This window comes from Python bivittatus, unplaced genomic scaffold (assembly GCF_059951505.1).
Source record: "Python bivittatus isolate LINGU-HERP-01145 unplaced genomic scaffold, Pbiv_v1 ctg000020_np1212, whole genome shotgun sequence".
Classification (NCBI taxonomy): Eukaryota; Metazoa; Chordata; class Lepidosauria; order Squamata; family Pythonidae; genus Python; species Python bivittatus.
Window position 1 is genome coordinate 91,362,884 of NW_028277030.1, and position 21,617 is coordinate 91,384,500.

Below are 21,617 nucleotides of genomic sequence, written 5' to 3' on the forward strand. Positions count from 1 at the left end.
GTTGCCGATAAGCACAAAAAACCGTGCATGCCCGAAAAGGGCACGAAGCAACGGAAACCCCGCCTCCTGCGCTCGCCAGCTGGGCTCTGCCCTAGGAAGGAGGCTCTGGCAAAACCACTTCTGAAACAACTGCCTTGAAAACTGCAAAGACTCGTCCAAGCAGTCACTGCAGAGTCGGTAACGACTGAGCGCAGATTAAAAAAAAAAAAAAACTCCATCAAATCATTGCTGACACTTAATCACATAGGTAGACTTTCTCCAGGAGGATCTGTCACCAACCTGGCTCTTCAGGTCTTCCAACACTGCACTCATCACTGTTGTAATTAAAACCAGCTGCCTTGTCGATAGTGATCTTCTTCTCTTTCCTTCCACTTTTCCCAGTATGCTGTATATATGTTCCCAGCTCTCAAGGGAGCTGAGTCCTTAGTATAATAATCTGAGCCCTACAGGGTCTATCTCTATGGATCATTGAATAGCAAAACAAATTATGTTGGCAAGTGAAATGAAGAAGCAAATTTAAGATGCTAGGGTTTTAAAAAGCCATGAATCTATTGAGGAATGTAGCTGGTTGGCATCTAAGCCAACATAGCCAAGGTGAATGGCTTAAGTCTAAGTCCACATAAGAAGCTCTTCAAGGGGGTCTTTCATGGACTAGGCTAACTTACAAATTATGATTCAGATAAATAATTTCTGAGAGTAGAGACTGACACAAAATAGAGATCTCTTCAAACTAGTCATGTGCAGACCTCACTATCACAGAATTGGGCCAGCATTTCCCATTCTCTGTACAAGATAGTTGTTCTGCACATTGAGATACAGTATTATATTCCCTCTTTTACTCTTGATTCTGTTCATTTTCTGTAGTGGAATCTCAGCTGAAGAAAAGATAAATAGTTAATAAAGAATAGCTGGAGCAAGCAAATTATGACAGCTATTGACCAATTTAAGTCAGTTTGAAAGATGTTTCCAATTTTGCTAGTTTTGCTAGTTATGTCTTTCCTTTATATTTTACAGAATCATTTGTCAGTCTATACCTAAAGGTACCTAGCCCTCTGGAATTGATTTTCAGGGAACAGAATTAGAGCGCTTCTGTTAATGGGAATTCTCTGCTGGATTGGAAACTGTTCTTGGATAGGACATGCTCTTTTATTTGTAGGATATAAAATCTAAGCATGGTCAATCATTTAGTAACTCTATGTAATGCATTCATTCTGAATTTACATATAAGCTATTGGAATGGAAAGAGATATCCATGCAGAGCTAGATTTAGGTACAGTATAAACCAAGCAAGCTACAGTTTAGGGTCCCACAATCTGAAGGTTTCTCATATCTTTTATTTCATTATATGGATATTGGATTATCTTAAAATAAATAATTTCCAAGTGATAATGTAAAAGTAAAATTGTTACCTGGTCTTAGTTCCTTAGTTCCTCCTTTTTCGTCCTATTGAAAAGAACAATATCTCCTCTATATGTCATCTATAATATATATATATATATATATATATATATATATATATATATATATATGAATGAATATATATCTATATTCATTTCAGTTGTGCTCCAATATTTCCCAAAGTTAATAAATAGTCTATCAGAAAGTTCCTTCAGTAACCTAACATGTAATTCATCTTAGCCTGGTGATCTGAACTTATTCAAAATTAACAAACTTTCCCAGGGCCACTGCAGTCATACAAAACACCTTATGCAGAATTCCACTTAGCACCCCCTCATTTTTTTTTTTTTAAATTCAAAATAGTGTATCTTCTCTTTCTTGGGCAGACTGTTTCTATATGACCATGTTGCTTGGTAACCGTACAGTGCAGCTTTTCATTTAAAAAAAAAAAAACTTACAACTGGCACTTCCACCCCCATGAAGTGCCCTTGTGCAGTACACAATTTGCACACCGCTTTGCAGAGACGCTGAGCATGCACTACCATCTCTCTGCCTGCTTCAACTTGCAATCCGACCCTTTTCACAATTGCCTCTTGGGACACTTACGCTCTTGCTGAACAAGACTAAGCAAAATTGGAAGCTGAGACTTTCTACCTGTTGGAATGTTTGGATTCTTCTTCCCAAAGAGACAGTACTAAGATACCTCCTTGTACTACTACTTCTATTTAGAAAGTTTAAAACATTTCTGCAAATTTCCAAATATGTCATATTAAAATTTTAAAATAAAAAGTGTATTTTAATCAAATAAACTTCTATATTAATATGAAATACTGTTTCTGAATACAGAACATTCTTATAACAACCATTACCCTTTTAAAAAATATAATCAATAGACATACAGTCAATTGCATTAGAAAATTGCTACATTTTGACAAAATAAAGCCTCTATATTTAGCATGTACAGTCTTCTAAAAGGGAGAATTATCACTGTAATTCTTTTTGATCACAATCTTGAAACTGTTATGGATTTTAAAAAATCAAGAGAGAAGACTGTACTGAATTTTTAGCTAAGAGGCAGGTGTTTTGCAGCCTTAAAGTATCTAAACTCTGCTCCCAAAATGGAGAGAGAAGCATGATATATAACTGGTTGACCAATCATCTACTCTTAATAAGTAAAAGTCACCCCTTGAGTTGAGCTTGACTCTTGGGGATTACAAGGACTTGCAATGTTACAGAAAAATATTTTACCAGAATCCCTTCTCAGTGAAATGTTGTAACTTGCATCTCATAACTTGGGATGCGCATTTGAGAGTCTGGGAGACAGTGATTGCTGTAAGAATCTTCTGATTCTGAAGTGGAAGAGATAAACAGCTGGAAGTGGGAAACATCTGTATATGATGCAAGAACAATGTTTGGTAGATATGAATCCAACATTTCACTTTTCAGGCACTACAGTGAACAGCAAGGAAGAAGTGGAGGGGAGGGGAGATATTATGGATAGAACATAATGTCATATTCATTATTGAATGTCTTAATTTTTAAATGAAATTAACATAAAATTAATATAGAATATAAAGTCATATGCATGACAAGAATTGTATTTTCATGTAAAACACAAAAAAGGGATTATGAAGTCTGTAACTTTAATCAGATTTTATCTGAATGTTTATAAGCTATGTTTTCAGGGAGCCCAATTCCAGGGAGGGAGGGAGGGAGGGAGGGAGGGAGGGAGGGAGGAAGAAAGGAAGGAAGGAAGGAAGGAAGGAAGGAAGGAAGGAAGGAAGGAAGGAAGGAAGGAAGGAAGGAAGGAAGGAAGGAAGGAAGGAAGGAAGGAAGACACGCATACATATATACTGTATATACTGTTATTTCATTAACTATTCAAATGAAAGTTTCATAAAGTTGTGTCACATGCAAAATATTTTCAAATGACTTAACTATATATTATGCATTATAACTTGGGTATCTGTCTGTTGAAAAATTGCTATAAGCAAAGGTTAACAATAGAAACCCATGCTGTCCAGTAGTACAATTACAAGGACGATGACTGCCAACGTACATGAGCTGGAGAGTGATACTGCACATATCTTTCATTCTTCATTAATGAAAGGCCATTTCATTTAACAAAATGTGCTAAATAAAACCATGGCCAGTATTATAAAATATAATGGCTCAGAACTTGAATAGTTCCAAACCTGGAAATGTGTTTATGCAAGGTTTCCTTGATTATTTTTACCAGTGGATTGCTGATTATGTCTCACCTTTGTTTCTGGAAGCAAATAAAACCCTGTATTCTACAAAAGCAACAGTGAAACAGTATTGATATGTTTCAGTAATTATGAAATGTTACCTGTTTGTTGTCCAAATCAGTCAAGGTAGAAAAGAATCAACAACAGGCCAATCCAGAGTAACATGCATTGAACTGCAAGCGTGGGAAATAATTGGTCCAACTGTTATAGAGAATCATAGAAAGCATTGCACACTTAAATATTCTCTGGAACACTCTATAATTTTGAGTGGCTGCAGTTGGGCAGTCATATCCATTCCTCTGGCAGGTAGATATCATTTGATATAATCCAGAGAAATTTAACTTAAATCATTTATATGTTTTAAAAGAAGTGCATCTGTCACCAAGAACAATTGTTCTGTCATCTCAAAAGTAATGAAGTGCTTAGAGAAATAATTTTGTAACAAGCATAAGCAGATTGTTTGTGGGAAGTCTTGTATTTTATCTTATTTCATGACTATAATCCAAGAGAAGCTTATTCACACTGGAGGTTCAAGTCAAAACTAAAGTATTTCAAGTTTAAAGAATCAGATTTTTTATTTTTAAAAAATCCAGGATTAATTCTTCTGTTTTCCTCCACTGCACCCAAGAACAAATTCACAAATATCTTCTAAATGAGGTTAGAGTAATATGATTTTCTATTTGATTTGGTGGTCTCCTTGGGAAGCTTATGTTTCTGAGCCTCCCCCAGAAACAAATGAGAGAGTGAATCTTTGAATCTCAAGTAAACTGTCCCTTTGCTAAATGTACCTTTTTCATTTTAAATTTAGACATAAGTCTGTAAAGGTAGTGATCAATTTAGAGTTTTTAAAAACTTTTAAAAAACTTTATGGAATACTTACATCTCTTTAGTTAGACCATTTATTGTATTTGAAACTCTCACATTCAACATCTCACATTGAAAAATATACTGGATTATTGGGTTGGGAAAGATTTATACCTGGGGCCTTTAAAATCTAAATTCTTAGTTAGCAAAGATTTTAATTATTTACTTATTTAATTTATATGGCCACCCATTACATATGCATGACTCTGGACAGCTAACAGTTAAAAACAAAATAAAAACATAATAAAAGACAACCAAGTTTAAAACAACAGAGATAACATAAAATAACATAGCAGCTGAGAACAAAAGTCTGAATCATACGTTCATATGAATCCATAAACTCATATATTTGTTGTGGCTAGTTAAATATATACTCATATGGTTATTATGAAATATTATAACATTATTTAGAGCTGTATAAAGATGAAACTTTTTGATGTAGGAGATATGTCAAATATATATACTTGTTTTTTTCAAGCATGTACCATAAGCATAAGTTCAACCATAAATGTCTGGAAATAACCATTTAATCTTAGAATCAGGTATAGTGAAATGGAGTAGCAAGATCTAGTATTTGGATAAAATGCCATTTATTAAAAACCCTATGAATATAAAAATATTGATTTGGCAAAGTAGGCAACTGGCTTTAAAAGATTAGTAAGTATATCTGCTCTTCCACCTGCACCTGCCTGAATCAGTTTCAGAAGGATCTGAACCAGACTGAATTTTCATTTCCCTGAATATTGAAATGTTTTTATGATTAAAGCTGATTGAAACTTTTTTACAAGATTAATTTGAAATTATTTTTTTTCTTTTCCTTATTATTCTCCTTCCTAGAAAAAAACAATATGTTATATTCTTTTCTCTAGATCCTCTCCATCATCCATGGTTTGGAAGAAACTGCCTGTGAACATTGCCAGTTGTACTTAACTCCTGCATCTTGCTCTCTGATGAACTCCTTTGTATTTGTGCCGTGTTCTATGGTGCATATTTATGATATAAAATGCATCATGAGGTCTTCTTCACTTGGATAAATTGCCACACTTCTGTGTTTGCCAAGGAGACATGCAGAGACCTAAAGTGGATACATCTGGCTTGATCAACTGAAGAAAGCACCCTGGACTTTTTCTCAAAGGTAAGATCAGCTATCACCACTGACAAACTGTGAAAATAAATTTGCTATGATTTCAAACTAATGGCTGGACAAGACCAAATCATATGAGTTAAAGAACCTTCACGTTTTTTACAATACCAAAACAAAAATTCTTATGTCTGACCATTTTTAAACATTCTTTCAGGGGTCCAATTGACAAAATAATATATTCTGATGAATTAATTCCATTGTTAAGCATTAATAAGTTTTACATTTATTAAAACATGGACCCATTCATTTTCCAAAACTGGGAATCGCAAGTCTTCATTTCAAGTTCAGATATGTAACTAATGCTAACCTTCATTCTGTTTTTTAATTCCTTTTAAAATTGAACTGTAGATTTTGCTTCAAGTATTCCATCTTTTAAGGATGCTAGGAGTTCAGGCACCTCTAAGGCTGCTAAAGCATCTGGGCCATACTGTTCCTTCAGTCTGTCAGAACGGTATTCAGTCTTCCTTCCCTTAAGCTCTCAGAGCAAAGAGATACAGATGTTACATTATGTCCTGCCCCATGAACAGAGTTTACATGACTTCCACCACCAACTTTATCAGAAGAGGGAGGAAATTTATTTTTACACTGTGCATATCCTATGTAGTATTTTCAGTTACACTGATCACCAGGAGGCACTATGTGACCAGTTTTGTCCTTTTTGGGATTCATCAGAGGTAGGTAGTGAGATACTGTTTCAAGGGGTTCAAATTTTCTACTGTGAATTGAACTCATGGGCCTTTGCATTTTAGAAGACTATGGTGAATTAGCTTTAGGAGCTACCTAGGCTCTGGCACTCAACAGAGTTGCAGTAAGGAATATATGGAATCTATTTGAATGGTCTGTACAGTCCACTTTCCCTAGTGGAGATGAAAGGTCTGAGAGATCTCTTCCATTTCAACTATTTCCCAAGAAAGTAATCATTTGCTCTTCATTTGCAGATGCCTCCAATTTGTAAAACTGATTATAAATATTGTAACACTGGTAATTAGCAGATTTTGTCTCAGTTCATAACTGACCCTCATTGGCCTGAATTTAAGTTATAAAAAGTTGTTTTTGCTGCTTCGACTTGTGAGCCAAAAACTTTCCAGTTTTCTCTCCTGGATCCCAAAAGTTTTGATGAATGCATTTCAAAGAATGTTTAAATTTTTCTGAATGTAGAAGCCCCATTTTAACTTTAGCTGCTATAAATACTTGGTATGAATCATCTGTGGGGTATTTAGCATTTTTTCCAGCTATATAAAATTAACATCTCTGAGTCTTCTTCTTCTTCTTCTGAGATCATAGCAAGAGTAGATGTAAGAATATATGCCTTAAATGCATTATGTTTCACATTATACGGGCAGATTTCCTCTTGTTTTCGATTTGTAAGCATCCAATATCTCAAGTTTAAAACCAGGTGGCAATAAAAAATATTTCTTGAATACATTCTTCAATGTAAATTAGCAAAGGCTTCTGTTGCTCTGCATCCAGAGTAAATTTGATTATTTTTAAGTTGTTTCTGGTAACTTGCCTATATACTTTAAGCAGTTCAGTTTGCAGGTTTATTATGAGTTCATCATGAACTTGTTCTTTTTCTTCTAAGGTCTTAATTGTGGTTTCATAAGAAATAGTAATAATTCTGTTCCATGCTTCCAAATCTTTATCAAATTAAAGAGCTTGAGGTTTCCAAATTTTAAGAGTGCCATGGATCCCAGATATGCCATTTTCAGAACTTGTAAATTTATTTTTCATCTGTTTAGAGATTGGCTGAAGTTTCACTATTAGTTCAGAGCATATTATTTCTTGATGCTGGGATAGCAATATATCAGGGTTCAATGTAGCTCTCATCTGGCAGAATCTGGAAAGGCAGCTATTACCCCCTCCTCTCTGTCCAGGATTTCAATGAAGTACATAACGTTGTCCTGATTTTCTACCTATCCATTATCTAGAGCAGTGTTTCTCAACCTTGGCAACTTTAAGATGTGTGGACATCAATTCCCAGAATTTCCCAGCCAGGGAATTCTGGGAGTTGAAGTCCACACATCTTAAAGTTGCCAAGGTTGAGCAACACTGCTCTAGAGTAGAGCACTTGGCTCAAGATGATTGGGGGAATTGTCGTCTTCTTTTTATAAAGTATATTGTTAAAATAATGTTATATCCCAGTCGTTAAAGCAAACTGTTAGGGTTTGGGCATAATCACTCAACATTCAACTATCTATATGAATAATTTCATTCATAGGGTCAGAGTGAGGTAAAATGGGGCAACTGCCTAAGTAGCTATCAGAACTGAAGGTCACTACATCTTACTATGGCTAAGTCTGAGCCTATTTCTCCCCATCCAGATCCTAACAGCCCCTGCAAATCTCTACTATGTGTGCTTGATCCTTAACCTTCCTGGCTTCCTGTTGGGGACTTTGGAGGGGTCATGACAGATTGGATCTTGGATGGAGACAGTGCCTCATTTCAGGAAAGGATAATGTAGGCAGTCTTGAAAGAATTCACTCCTCCTAAAAAGACTCTCTTGTATACATCTGTATTTGCATCTGTATTTGACTACTATTGTCTCCATTCTAGCCTCCTCTGTTAGAGGAAGTTTCTTGAGATTGAAGTTGGTGTACAATTACAGAATAACCTAAAAGAAGTAGATTATATGGATCTTTTTCAGTCAGGATTAATCCCAGAACGTGGGGTGGAGATGCCATTAGTCACTCTTGTGGATTATCTTTGTTGTGATCTGTATAGGAATAGTCCACCTCCTGGTCCTTTTGGACTTTCAATGGGTTTCGATATCATAGACAAAAGAATCATTCTGGACCACCTGTAGGGGTTGGATACTGGAAGCCAAAGTTGCTCTCTTGTGGAGTACTGTAAGAATTTGGGATATGGGATCATCAATATACTGATCGTATCCAGTTGTATATGTCTACCATGGGCTGTACAGGAGATTCCAGCAGTGTCTTGACCCAGTGCCTGGGTCTAATAGAATAAAAGAGATTGAAGTTTGTTGAGTGATTGCTAAGATTTATAAGGTTTATAAATTTATCAACTCCAGAGGCTCTAGGCAGTATACAGAATCAAAACATGATACAAGGAATATAATTTAAAAAGTATAAAATTGTAGACCATGACAAGCAATAAAGATATGGCTCTTCCTGTAGCTGCTTAATCACAAAGGCTTTCCCGAAAAGCCAAATTTTACCTATTCCTGTAGGGCAGGGGGCATTATTGGTTCAAGGTGTAAGTCATTCCAAAGGACAGAACAACTGCCTCCATGTCCATTTTCATGCCCCTGTCCATCATATCTTGGTCTGTTGATAGGGGATCTTCAACAGACACTCCTTATCCACCCAGATCTGGTGAGTAGAATTTACTTGGGTGGTTTCTAAGATACTCAGGCTCCAATCCATATACATATTCAATGCATATGTGGCAGAGTTAATATCACAAAGAATTGTGTCTATTTCCTTGAGATCCACAGGTTCTGCAATGTGCCAAGACATCTATCATTTCATTGGATTTTGTCCATACAGTTTCCCATTCTAAGTGAATATGAAGAATTTTGTCCTTGAAATGCTTAATCAGACAATCACACCTTACAATAACTAGACTTTCTAGCTCTCTCTTTCCCCCTAATTGTCTGGGATACTATTAATTGCACAGCTGGCCAACTTTCTGTGGCTATATGGTGGGTAGAGAAGTAGTTCATAAGATGAAGGTGTTGGAATCTCATAGATGCTCCATTTCTGTTGATATATCTACACTTTGGAATAGCCTCCCTCCAGAATTTTGATCAGCCCCACACTATTGGTTTTCTGTAATTTGTTATAAGCTAAAATATTTGGGTGAGCTTTTGGTGGTATGAATTTATGGCAATGGTTATTGATTGGTTGATTTTTTAAATGTGTACTTGTGTTTGTTTTATTGCTTGTTTCTTTTATATCTATACTGTGGAGATTTCACTGAATGTTTATGAATGTACCTAAACACTAAGATTCTCTTTTGATTGTGGTGGGTGCAAGTCAAACAAATACATACATATACATACAATCTCTCCCATTCAGCCCAGAGTGGAGGTAAAAGCCTTGTCAATATATAGATGGTAAAAACAAGAGATTAAAACAAACCAGACATACAGTAGGTGATTAGAGAAAAAATGGAAGGTACCTGCACATATCCTGTCTTCGTAACATATCCTTTGGCTAGTTTAAAAACAAAGGAAGCCATGAAACAATCTGTACGTCCCTGGATTAGACGGAGTGGTTGCACAGCATGGATTGCTTGCAGTGCAGACTGTCAGGGTAGCCTTTTTGTCAAGTCCCCCATTCCCTCAGAAAGCTGCTGGGGATGGGGAAGGCTGCTGATGGGCACGAAATAAATAAGGAGTGTGGCCAAAGACAGAAAAGGAGGGAATATCTCTCTGACACTGGAGAGGTAACATTTCCAGAAAACTGGAACAACGGCTTTTTTTTTTTTTTTTACAGAAGTAATCCAGAAACTTTGGGAAAAGTAAAGTATGTGTCATACATTGATAGCACATGTTCCAGATATTAAGTCTCCTGTTAAAATGAATTATGTATAACTCAGTTTACCCATAAAAATACGTGTGGCATATAAAATTGAAAAAATATATAGATTATTCAGACAATTAACATTGACCATTAAATTTTTACTTTAAAAATGTGCAGATGTTCATTGCCTCCTGAGCTACTCTCAGAAATGTAGCATGTCTTAATTTTTGCTTATGTAGGAGAGAGGAAGACAAAAAAGTAATATTAAAATTAGAAGAAACGTGGTAAAACAAAAAACTATGAGATATTCTGGACTTTGTCCCCCATTGCAGCAAGCAAAGAAAACTTTGATTTTTAGAAAAAGTAAGAAAAGACAGGGGGCAAGGCTAAGAATACACATCCTCCAAAACTATGTTATTTGAATCTGGAGCATTATCAGGTTTATCATTTTTTGCTTTTTTTTTTTTTTTAATTTTCAAAACTAAAAGCTGTATTTTTATATTGAGGCAAGCTTCTTTTATCGTTTTTTTTAATATTCCACACTAAATAAATGTGTGTACATTTATTTCCCAATTTAGGATGAGTCCTTCCAAATGTAGACAAATATATTTCACACCTTAACCATTTTATGTATCATTTAAAAAGAAAAATAAAATACTTCATCGTCCTTTTATTTTATTTTATTATTTTTCTTCCTTGGAATCTCTTTGATACTCCTTTTCTTCTGTAATATGTTTGTAATCCTAAGCAACATATTGAAGGGTCAGGTAGCCCTTATCAGAGGCTGCTGGCTGTCGTTCACCCCTATTCCAGGATACTTCAGACACAGGTAACAAGCCTGCTGTAGGCTTCATTTGGACATCCTTGGATTTGTACACTGCAGATATCTGCTGATATAATTTAACGGCACTGTGAAAGAATTAGAGGATTCACAAAACCTGCTTGCCAGGATGAAAGGCAATTCTTAAAAAAGAAGTAGACACCCAAAGTATGGCTGTAATAGGCATCAATCCTCAAATTTCAGGTATCATAATTACAGAACATTCTGGGAGACTAGTTTGCAATTGATCAATTTAATCATGTTAATACTTATATTGCATACAGAAATGTCAGGCCAGGTAGACTTTCAGGATATTTAATTTAGTGAGTAGTAGGATTCCTGATTCATGTGCCATATTTTCTACATGGCTATCAAATTTGATTATGAATGATTGTAAGTAGATTTCATTAGGAAACGTATAGCTAGATTTCCATTGACAGAAACCTAACCCTTTAAGAGGGATGTTTTCAATGAAGGAATGTTGATGCAGCCACATGTTCTCTGTTTTCACTTGATGTTGCCTACTTTCTGATTTGGTGTCAGAAAGAATCGCATTCACTGTCATATTTTGGAGCCATATGCCTTCTGGGACAGACTGATGTTAGTTATAAAATATTATTTGAAGCTATTTTGTATCACATAATACCAAAGAAAAATTCTAAAAAATCAACTAATGGAGTTTATAAACTTTTCTTCTAATCCATCCTCTTGATAAAAAGGTATCCACACATATCACATCCTCAAATGAAGGGATGTCTCTTCGGTTATTCTCACTTTTTCACCATCATTTGAAAACCATTAATAGTCTTTGGACTGCAAAAATCTGGTGGGTCACCAGATGGGAGTAGAGAGCTAGAGTTTTTTATACCTCTTTGCTATCACCTAGTGGTCATTCAGATGTGTTTTTGGTTTGGTTTGGTTTGGTTTGGTTTTTTGTTTGTTTGTTTTCCCAGCTCAGACCTGATAGCTCTATGTCTGTTATCCTTAGCATCCGTTTCAATTTTTTCATCTGGTGGATTAGTTGAAGAGACATATCATCGCTTCAGGACTAGAAATGCTACAAAGGTTCATAAAGCTCAGGACCTTTATAATACTTGTCTGAAAGAAGAGAGAAGTTTTCAAAGCCCTTGAATCCTATGCTGGATTACAATCAAATCTGAAAATTTCCCAATGAAAGGGCTGATCCTCGGACATTGGGAATAGAAAGTGAGATCCTCAGTGGTGTCTGCAGGAGTGACAAGATGATACAGATTGGATCATGGTGTTGTGATTGTCCCTTTTGTATGTCTGTCTTGACCCACGTATATACAATTGCAGCACTATGCCGTAATGCTGCTTGTATCATTTTGACAAAGGCAGAATGTTGCTGTTGGGGTCTCTCTTCCTATTTCCTTGCTTTTGGGTAGCACTTTTAAAATAAAACCCATTGTTTGCATAGAGAGTTGTGTTTATGAGCTGTCCTTTAAAAAGCAGGCAGATGCTCACCATCTGAATTGTTTTTTATCTACAGCCCTTCCAGTTTTATAGGGAGTTTCAGTTTTTCAGTACAACCCACAGCAAAAATTACTACTTTGCTTTGCTGGGACTGTTTAAAGAACGATCTGGTTTGATCCAACAGTTAACTGAACAATGTATGGTTTGGAGTAAACCATTTGGTTAATTTCCAAGGCAATCTGATATGTGCCAAGGTGAGTTCACCCATCTCTATTTAGAGCTGACAAAATAGTGATTGAACTGTGACGTTGAAGCTAATAGAGAAGCTGTGTTCTTTTTGCAGGGATGCTTGAAATAGAACTTGCCTGCAAATTATTTCATTGCAGACAATTCATGGAAAAGAATAAAGATTATGCATGGTACACTACAATAGCAAATATTTATACAAAATTGCAGTAGCCAAAATTAAGTATTAAATGTCATTTTCATAATGAAATATGTTCCCCCCTCGCTTTGGACTTGCCAAAAGATCTGAATATCCTGCAAATTAGAAAGCTTTTGTATGAAGAAAAAAAAAACACTTTAAGTTGAAAAAAGCTTATCTTTATCAACAATAATTTGTCATCTGAGTAATGAATATAAGAATCATACATTTTCCAAAAAGGCAGGTACTGAAATATTTGGTATACATTCTGAAGAATTGATCTCAAAATTAGATAAATATAATTTAGATCCAGAATAATTACCATAATATAATCTATGTCTACTATACTGTACTCTGTTAGTCACTGAAATACCACAAATTTGGCAAAGTAGTTACCATTTTTAAGATTATATCATGAAAACAAGAAATTACTAAGGCTAATTTTATATATAACCATTCTGATTTCATGTCAGCAAACAGCATGAATCAGGACATGAACTTGTTACATTATGCAAGCAATTTTTCATCTATTGTAACAAGATTAACATCTTCTATCTATGTTAAATGTTTGCAAATGATATTCTTTGAATTAAAAGATAGCGATTTCAGCTGGAGAAAAAAGCAACTTTAGATCAGTTTACAATTATATTTAAGGAATGTTTCTCTTCATACCTGGGATGATCCAATGATCCAGTTTTATTTTGTCATATCTCTTTTACATTTCATTGCATGCATTACCTTCAGCTTCATTTCAGCACTTTACCTGAACATCTTCACTGACATTTTCCATCTGTCTTGATTTGATTGCTATTTTGGGCTTTTTTTCCTAGGTTTTATAATAGGTAGATACTACAAGCCCAGTATGACTTTGCTTTGGACATTATATTATTTAAAACACACCAGCTGTTAAATTAAGAGTAATGTGGCTTGTTTGTGTATCTTGTGGTTATAGACTGAGAAATAGATTTAGCTGACTTACTTAAATCCAAAACAGGGATTGATACATATTCAGTTCAGCAGCAGTCAAGGCTTCTAAGCTTATGATTTCAAATTGATGGGTTCATTATTATTTCTTAATAAATACTAATCTCATGGTTGTCCAGTAAGTCAATAAACTTGCGGGGGGGAGGGGAGAACAGCAAGCAGCATAGATAATACTCAATAGTAACTATGCAAAAACTTTTGTTTGGCCACATTATTATTTTCTTGCTGCTGCTGCTTTTCTTTTTTAATTTTGCTTTGGTTCTGCTATTAATTTCTGGCAAGTTTGTTAATTTCTGTCTGAATGTGTTAGCCATTCTATGAATGATACTTTGCACTGTCCTGTTTATTTCTGTTAGGAAACTTTTTTCCATAACCTTGTTAGCAATTCTTCTGAGCTTCAACTTTATTTTTAAAATTGGCAAATAGCTATTTACTCACTTTGTACAATGAGGTTAGTATGACCAATAAGTTAGATGTCTGTCCCACTGGTTTCAACTGGAACAAAGCAGTCCTGTGCTTTACCATCAATCGATAGCTTTAAAAGAGATTAACTTTGGCTAGAGAGTGCCCTTTAATTGCAGTCATCTCAGTGAGATGTGAGCTTCAATATTTACAATTTGATTAAGAATATTATATCATACAATAAGTTACAGGATTGATTATTTTGGGAAGCGCTTCTCAAATATTTGTGTTCATTAACAGAGATCCAGGCATTAATATCAAGTATAAGCAAAGGGCTGTAATTCAGTGGTGTGGGACATGCATGGCATAACAAAGGTCCCATTTTCAATAACTAATGCCTCCAAACAAGACTTGGAGTGGGGGAGACACCTTTCCTCTTTGACATGCTAGAAAGTAACTGCCAGTCAGTATAAATAATACTAAGTTACCAGTGATCTGACTCCAGCCAGGCAGATATCTGTGATGTTGCCCCTCTTCACCCATTAGGAAAATCTAATATAAGAAGAAAGAAATGACATTATTGAGAAAGTTAGATTTTACCACTTAAGCAAAGACAGTAAGACAGAACCCTGAATATATATTCTGATTTTAATAAGACATTATGTAGCTTTGAACATTTAAGTTTACAATATGGCTGAGTGAATTTGAATGATTTCTTATTTAATGAAGCTGTAATACTAGATAATGAACAGTTCAAATGTCCATCCATTGTCTAAATGCATCTGCATATTTTCTACTTCTCCCTTGAAGCATACCTCAACCTGTGCAGGAGGTGCCTAGAGAAGGAAAGTTAGGGCAAATATGTAAATTGTGTAAAGTTTTCATGTAATTCAGTTAATACCCAATTATTGTATACCTTTCCATCACTCAGCATTCAAAGCATTTGCTTTACACTTGCAACACATGACTCTTTTGGCAAACAATCCCAGTGGGTTATTCCTATGATACTTGATCAAAATAAATTCCTTAGAAGGTAAGAGAGAAGAACAAATAGCATCAAAACTTTTTGCTTTGTTATTAGGTCTGAACATTGAACTGCTTGGCCCAAGGAGATTTTTTTAAAATGTGTTTAATTAATAATGTGTTTAATGTGTTTAAATGCCTTACAAGCATAGTGGGGCAGAAATAAATAAATAAAAATGTTTCAAATAATTTCCCATTACCTTAGTGGTGAAAATATTGAATGAGTTGTTATAGAAAGGCTTTGAAATTAAAAGTGTTATATTGCGGAAACTTAGGGACCTATATCTGCTCATTCCTGCTTGTGAATGTCATTAAGATCTCTGGCAAGCAAACAGCCTGGGAAAAATGTCTTTAGTCAGAGCAGACTGGCAACTGGGAGAGAATAAGATTGCTGAGAGTCATAGTTGTCATTAGTTTTAACTGTCTATGCCCCATGATAAAGTATCCAAGCTTTGTATTTTCTTTATGTAAGATAGATGTTTTTCACTCAGAGTCATAATTTTTTTCACCCAGATGCTTCAGTTTTAAAATCTAAACTTGGAACTCAGGCAATAAGGAAATGAGAGTTTTTATCAAATGGCTGTTTTCTGCGATTCCCAACATATGCATAACTTCTTCTTTATTTATTTAAGCACCTTATGCAAGTTAAAAAAGGGAAAGAGGATATCATTAGTTCTCGGTCACATTAAAGCAGGACCCATACGTAAAATCATGTGATTTGAGAGAACAGAAATGGAGAACCTGCCATAGTAGAAACGACTGCTGCCAGATACTGACTCTGCAAAGACATGCTCCTTGGGCTAAGGACTGTCTTGGAAAAATTAAGCTATTTCATGTAATGCATTTATCAGAGAGAAATCCAGAGCAGCAGGGACAGAGCAAGATGCTAATGCCCTTCTCTATTCTTTGCTGTTGCTTAGGTTTTTACATACAAACACTATCATTCATCTAGGCAGATACACTGCCTGTACTTTCTAGTTGTAAATATGGTCAACAGTATGCTGGCTTTCAAGACTCTTGCCTGTATGCAATCATATAAATGTGCTAGGGTTAAAAATGGGCTTATATGTATACATGTAGCTTGAGTATAACTATGACTTGTGACCTAGCCTGTATGCTCTCCATTTTACAAAAACATGTTATTCGAAAACCTTGATTGACCAACATCATGATGGGCGGCAGCAGTCAATGTCTGTGGATCCAACTAGGGGTTATGGAAGATTTTCACTTGGAATTTAAGGGAAGTAAATAGTAAAGAACATGAATTAATGAACGAAACAAAACAAAAATAGATACATTGTATATTTATGAAACTAAGAGAAAGGAGGAAGATTAATAGATCTGAAGGAAGATCATTTTACATTATGGAATGGAATTGATGAATACATGCAGAGAAGTGAAATTGTAGATTTAATTATGAATGAAAAATTTAAATATGTCAAAAAGTACAAATTGATATATTGTGTATGTGTATGAAAGTGTATGAAAGTAGGAATTTCTAGGTTGGTAATAGGATGTTATGTTCCAGTGAATCGTGGTAGTGGAAGAGCCAGGATGAGTTTGGGGCATGCCTGTGCAATATGCTAAATGAATATGATCTGGAGGGAAAATTATTCTGTTGGAATAATGGAAGATGTGGAAAGATCATGGAAAGACGTATGAGTACAGAAAATGTAATAGGGCCATTTAGATATCTAAGAATGAAAGAGGATTATGACTTGTCGTATCCATTTAGAAAAAAAATGCTTTTCTGAATATGTGGTTAAACTACAAGTCTATTCTTGGGAAAGGAATGTATTGAAAAGCATGTGATTATTTATGATGAAAGATTGAAACATGAAGAATAAAGAGTGCTGATAGGGTCTAATTATGGGACAGATCCTTATTTGGTAGTGTGGATCTTGGGGGGGAAATGGGCATAGGAGGAAAAGAAGTGAAAGAAACTAGACTGATAATAGAGTAACTACAGAAGAGAAAATATGAATCTTGAAAAAAAATTAGAAAATACATTAATTTCCCAACATAATTAAAGGACATTGGGTATAAGGAAGAAGAATGTAGAAGTTGTTTGGACCAGAATTATATATATTCTGTATGGAGTTATAAGCGGGAAGTATGAAAAGGTTACTTGGTGGAATGATGAAGTGAAAGAAGCTATGGATGAGGGGAAGAAAGAATGACTATTGCAAAAAAATAAGGATGAGAATATGGCCACACTTAGTTGAGGAAGTAAAAGTACAAAGTTAAAATCCTTGAACATCCTAACTTCCACCTCAGTTGTATAGGTTGAAGCATTTACTTCTTCATTTATTGTCATTTCACTATTTTTTAATTCCTATTACTTTGCTTTGATGAATTACCATATCGGTAAGGGTTTCAGCATTGCAGTTAACTAAAAATAAAGATTGTTAGTCACTTTACAACACTTATGCATTGGGCTAAATTGTTTATTTATTTGTTTATCTATTTATTAATTCCTATCCAATCAGGGTCAATAATTAATTACAACTTTGTAACTTAACTTTCAGCTTCTGTTATGAAAACTCTATATTTTTAATGCAAGAATTCCCTTTCGTGATAGTTAAAATATTTTCTTTTGACTAAGAACTGAAATAGCTATTGCTGGATGATTCCAATTACAGTAAAGAAATTTCATTGTACATATTTTATAATTAGGCAAAATGATGGAAACCTGTACTCAAGCAGTGATTTTCCTTGTTAACATTAAATGTTTTTCTTTGCCTGCCTTATATTGTACGCTAAAGGAAGCAGGTGCTGTCACTGAATAATGTAGCTTCTGTAGTTATTGCAGAAAAGATTCTGTTTGATTAATTATCATTAAATATAAGCCTCTTCTAAGAAGCTTAAGTAAAAAATTCATCAGCTTTTTAAAGACTTCTTATACTCAGAAACATAACTGTCACATTTTTATCTTCATTTGCATCTAATTAACTGTTCAACTTGAGTAAATCTCTGATTTAGAAACTTCTGAAGTGTGAAGTGGCAGTGATTTTATCACATTGATTGTTGATTCAGATATTTCCTCAAAATTTTTCAATGTCTGAAAGTATATTGCTACTATGATCTTCTTCCCTATAAAAGACCTATAAAATAAGTCTTTTTAATTTGTGCAATTGTGTAACTATAAGTGCAGTTCACCAACCTGTAATCGACAATATAATACTAATATTTGAGTTCAAGATGATTAAACGTGATGGAAATATGAGAGCAATCACTCCAGAGAAAAGAGAGCAAACAGCACTAGCCTCTTCCATCTCCTTAACCATTCTTGTCATCATTCTTGGATTCAAGGCAACAATCTGAAATAAATGCCTTATGTATGGATAAAGATACCCTGTGTGTTGCTGAACTCTGAAAAACCCTGCACACACAGCAGCAAGATTAAAATTCAACTTTATTCTCCATCTTTCTTTCTTTCTTTCTTTCTTAGCCCCTCCCTTAGCAAGTATATCAATCTGACCTTGCCTTAAGAAGGCTATTGCTAAAGCATATTAATTAGATAAACACATTTCATCTCCAAAATGCAAATGATGATTGCCTACCTGGTAATTTCTTCTGTTTTATATGTAATTTATAACCCTATCTTTCTATTCAGGCAAGTATTCTGGGTGGCTAACAAATTAAACACACACACAAACAATAGAAAGTTACTAAAAATGCCAGTAATACTAAATTCAGATATAAGAGAACCATAAACAGTAACTAAGGGTAAGAAGTCCTAGCCATGTCCAAGTAAGTTTCAAATCAACAGATCACCAGGCCTAGATGGCATCTATTCAAGGGTTATTAAAGAGCTTAAAGCTGAGATTGTGGACCTTCTAACTAAAATTTGCAACCTGTCTCTACCCTCAGCTTATGACTGGCAGGTGGCCAACGGAACTCCAACTTTCAAGAAGCACACGCAGGGAGGTCCAGGAAATTACAGGTCTGTCCATATAACATCTGTTCCTGGAAAGATAGTAGAAACTTCTCTTAAAGATGAAATTACCAAACACAAGCCTTGCTCAAGGATACCCACTAAAGGAATCCACTAAGGGAAGGTCCTGTCTAACTAATCTGCTAGACTTTTTAAAATATATTAATAAACATGTGGATAAGGGTGATAAATCCCTCATCAAAAACTTCTCAGGAAGCTTAACAGCCATGGAATAATAGGGCAGGTCCTGTTGTGGATAAGCAACTGGCTACAGAATAGAAGCAAAGAGTAGGAGTAAATGAACATTTTTCACAGTGGAGAGGTGTAACTACTAGGGTCCCCCAGGATTCTATCCTAGGACCAGTGCTTTTTAACATATTTATAAATGATCTGGAATCAGGCATTAGTAGAATGTCATTATGACACTTAGTTGTGTAATTTGCTGATAACAGTTGTTCAGAATGGCAAAAACAATAACGGACTGTGAAGAACTCCAAAAGGATCTTTGCACATTAGGAGAGTGGGTATCAAAATGGCAGATGTCATTCCACTTGAGCAAGTGTAAAGTGATGAACTTTGGTGCCACATCCTAACTACTCATGCAAATTAATGGGATCAGTGCCTGATGAGTAAAGAGATCTTGGAGTAATTGTAAACAGTTCAATGAAGATGTCAACAGAGTGGACATGCACTGTAAAAAAGGCAAATAGCATGTTAGGGATAATAAAAACAACATTGAAAATAGAGATGTCAATATCATAATGCCCTTATATAACTCAATGGTGTGACCACACCTGGAATACTGTATGTAGTTCTCATCACCACACCTCAGAATGGATGCAATGAAACTAGAGAAGGTTCAGAGGAGGGCAACTAAGATGATCAAGGGGCTGGAGCAGCTCCTTAAAAGAAAAGGTGGTGACATTTGTGGCTTTTTAGTCCAGAAAGGAGGCAAATAAGAGAATGCTGTGATTTTCGGCAGTTGATTTTCTACAACAGTTGTAAATAATAAGTCTAATTCTAGTTGCCTATGTTTGAATGTCCACAATATTCCTCAATAATTTAGTTCAATTCAGTAAATTTTCCTCTGGTGAGATCTTGTATTCCTCTGGTTTTTGAAGAAACTCAAATGAATTGTTTAGTGTAATAGCTAGTTTTTCTGTTCTTATTTACTGATAAATGTTAACATATTTTATCCTTTTGCTATTGAAATGAAAATGGATGCAGCCAACCCAAAAGGATGAATCCTGTCTAAGAACAAGATTCTCTAAAAACACTAGATTTTTCTGTCAGTATTATATATGCCACTCTTATTGCAGTGCTGTATGCTTATTCACCAAATATTTGATTAGGCTATGTCTGTTTATATGTATTGTAAGATTAAATTTAATACACAAATCAACAATGTTGGGTCTCTTCCTGACAGGAGAGAGCTGTGAAACTCAGGGAGATTCAATTTCAAGCCTCTCCCAGCAATTTCATGCCAGAACTTGATAAACAAGATTTGTCTTTCCTTTCCTGATATGAAACCTGAGAAGGAAAGCAAACCCCAGCACCCTCTCCTGTCTAAGGAGATCGAGGTGGAGTTAAACCTTTGGGGGGGGGGGGAGTTAGTTCATGAACTAGAGCAATCTTCTCCAATATTGTCCGTCTTCAGATATCAGTCCCCAGAATTCCCCCATCAGGATGGCCAATTCTGACAGTTTTGGAAGCTGAACTTCATACATCTGGGGAGCTCCTAGTTGAATAAGACTATCCCCGTGGCTTTTGTAAAGCAAGGACTGGGCTTTGGTGTGGGCATAGAAGTTGGAATCCATCAACTTCCTTGTGCAGAACTCCACTCATGGAAGGTACCCCTATTCAGGTTGGGGTGTTCCCCTTTATCAATTCTGCATAGTACAGCCTATCCATTTTAGCAGGAACCCCCAATCCAGTATACAACACACACACACACACACACACACATGCGCCTGCACACACACATGCATGCACACACACACACACACATATATAGCCATACATATATATTATGGGGAGCAGAATGCATGACTGGATTTTTACTTCTGCCAACCTGGTTCCACATACCTTGTATTTGTTCTTGTATCTGAACCAATGCAATGTGTTTCTGTTTTTGGTTGGCAAGTGTTTACTTGTTTATTATGTAAAGATTTCTTTATTCTTTTAATGACTTAGCTATTATAGGCAGCTATACTCAGTTATTTTACTTGGGGAAGCGAAAAAAATAGCTTTTCTTAAAAGCTGCATTCAGAGGACGCCTTATAAAGAAGAACATTTAGTTCAACAAGCTAAACCTAACTTCTGGTTCTCAAAACAAAGAAGAAAGCTTTCCATTTCGTTTGCTAGTTTGGAGGCCAGCGGATAAACTATTTGACCGGACTGGCAAAATAGCTGATTTGTGTTTAAGAAAGCAGTAATTGCAATATTGGCAGA

The 21,617-nt window shown here is 35.3% G+C and overlaps 1 protein-coding gene across 1 annotated transcript in view; it reads left to right on the forward strand.

Moving 5' to 3' along the window:
• The window catches only part of CHRM3 (cholinergic receptor muscarinic 3), a 196,943-nt gene that overhangs the window by 112,302 nt on the left and 63,024 nt on the right, over nucleotides 1–21,617 (forward strand). The window contains exon 2 of the mRNA XM_088143924.1: nucleotides 5,381–5,646. The gene's annotated coding sequence lies outside the window, so the exon portion shown is untranslated. The remainder of the gene's footprint in view (nucleotides 1–5,380; nucleotides 5,647–21,617) is intronic.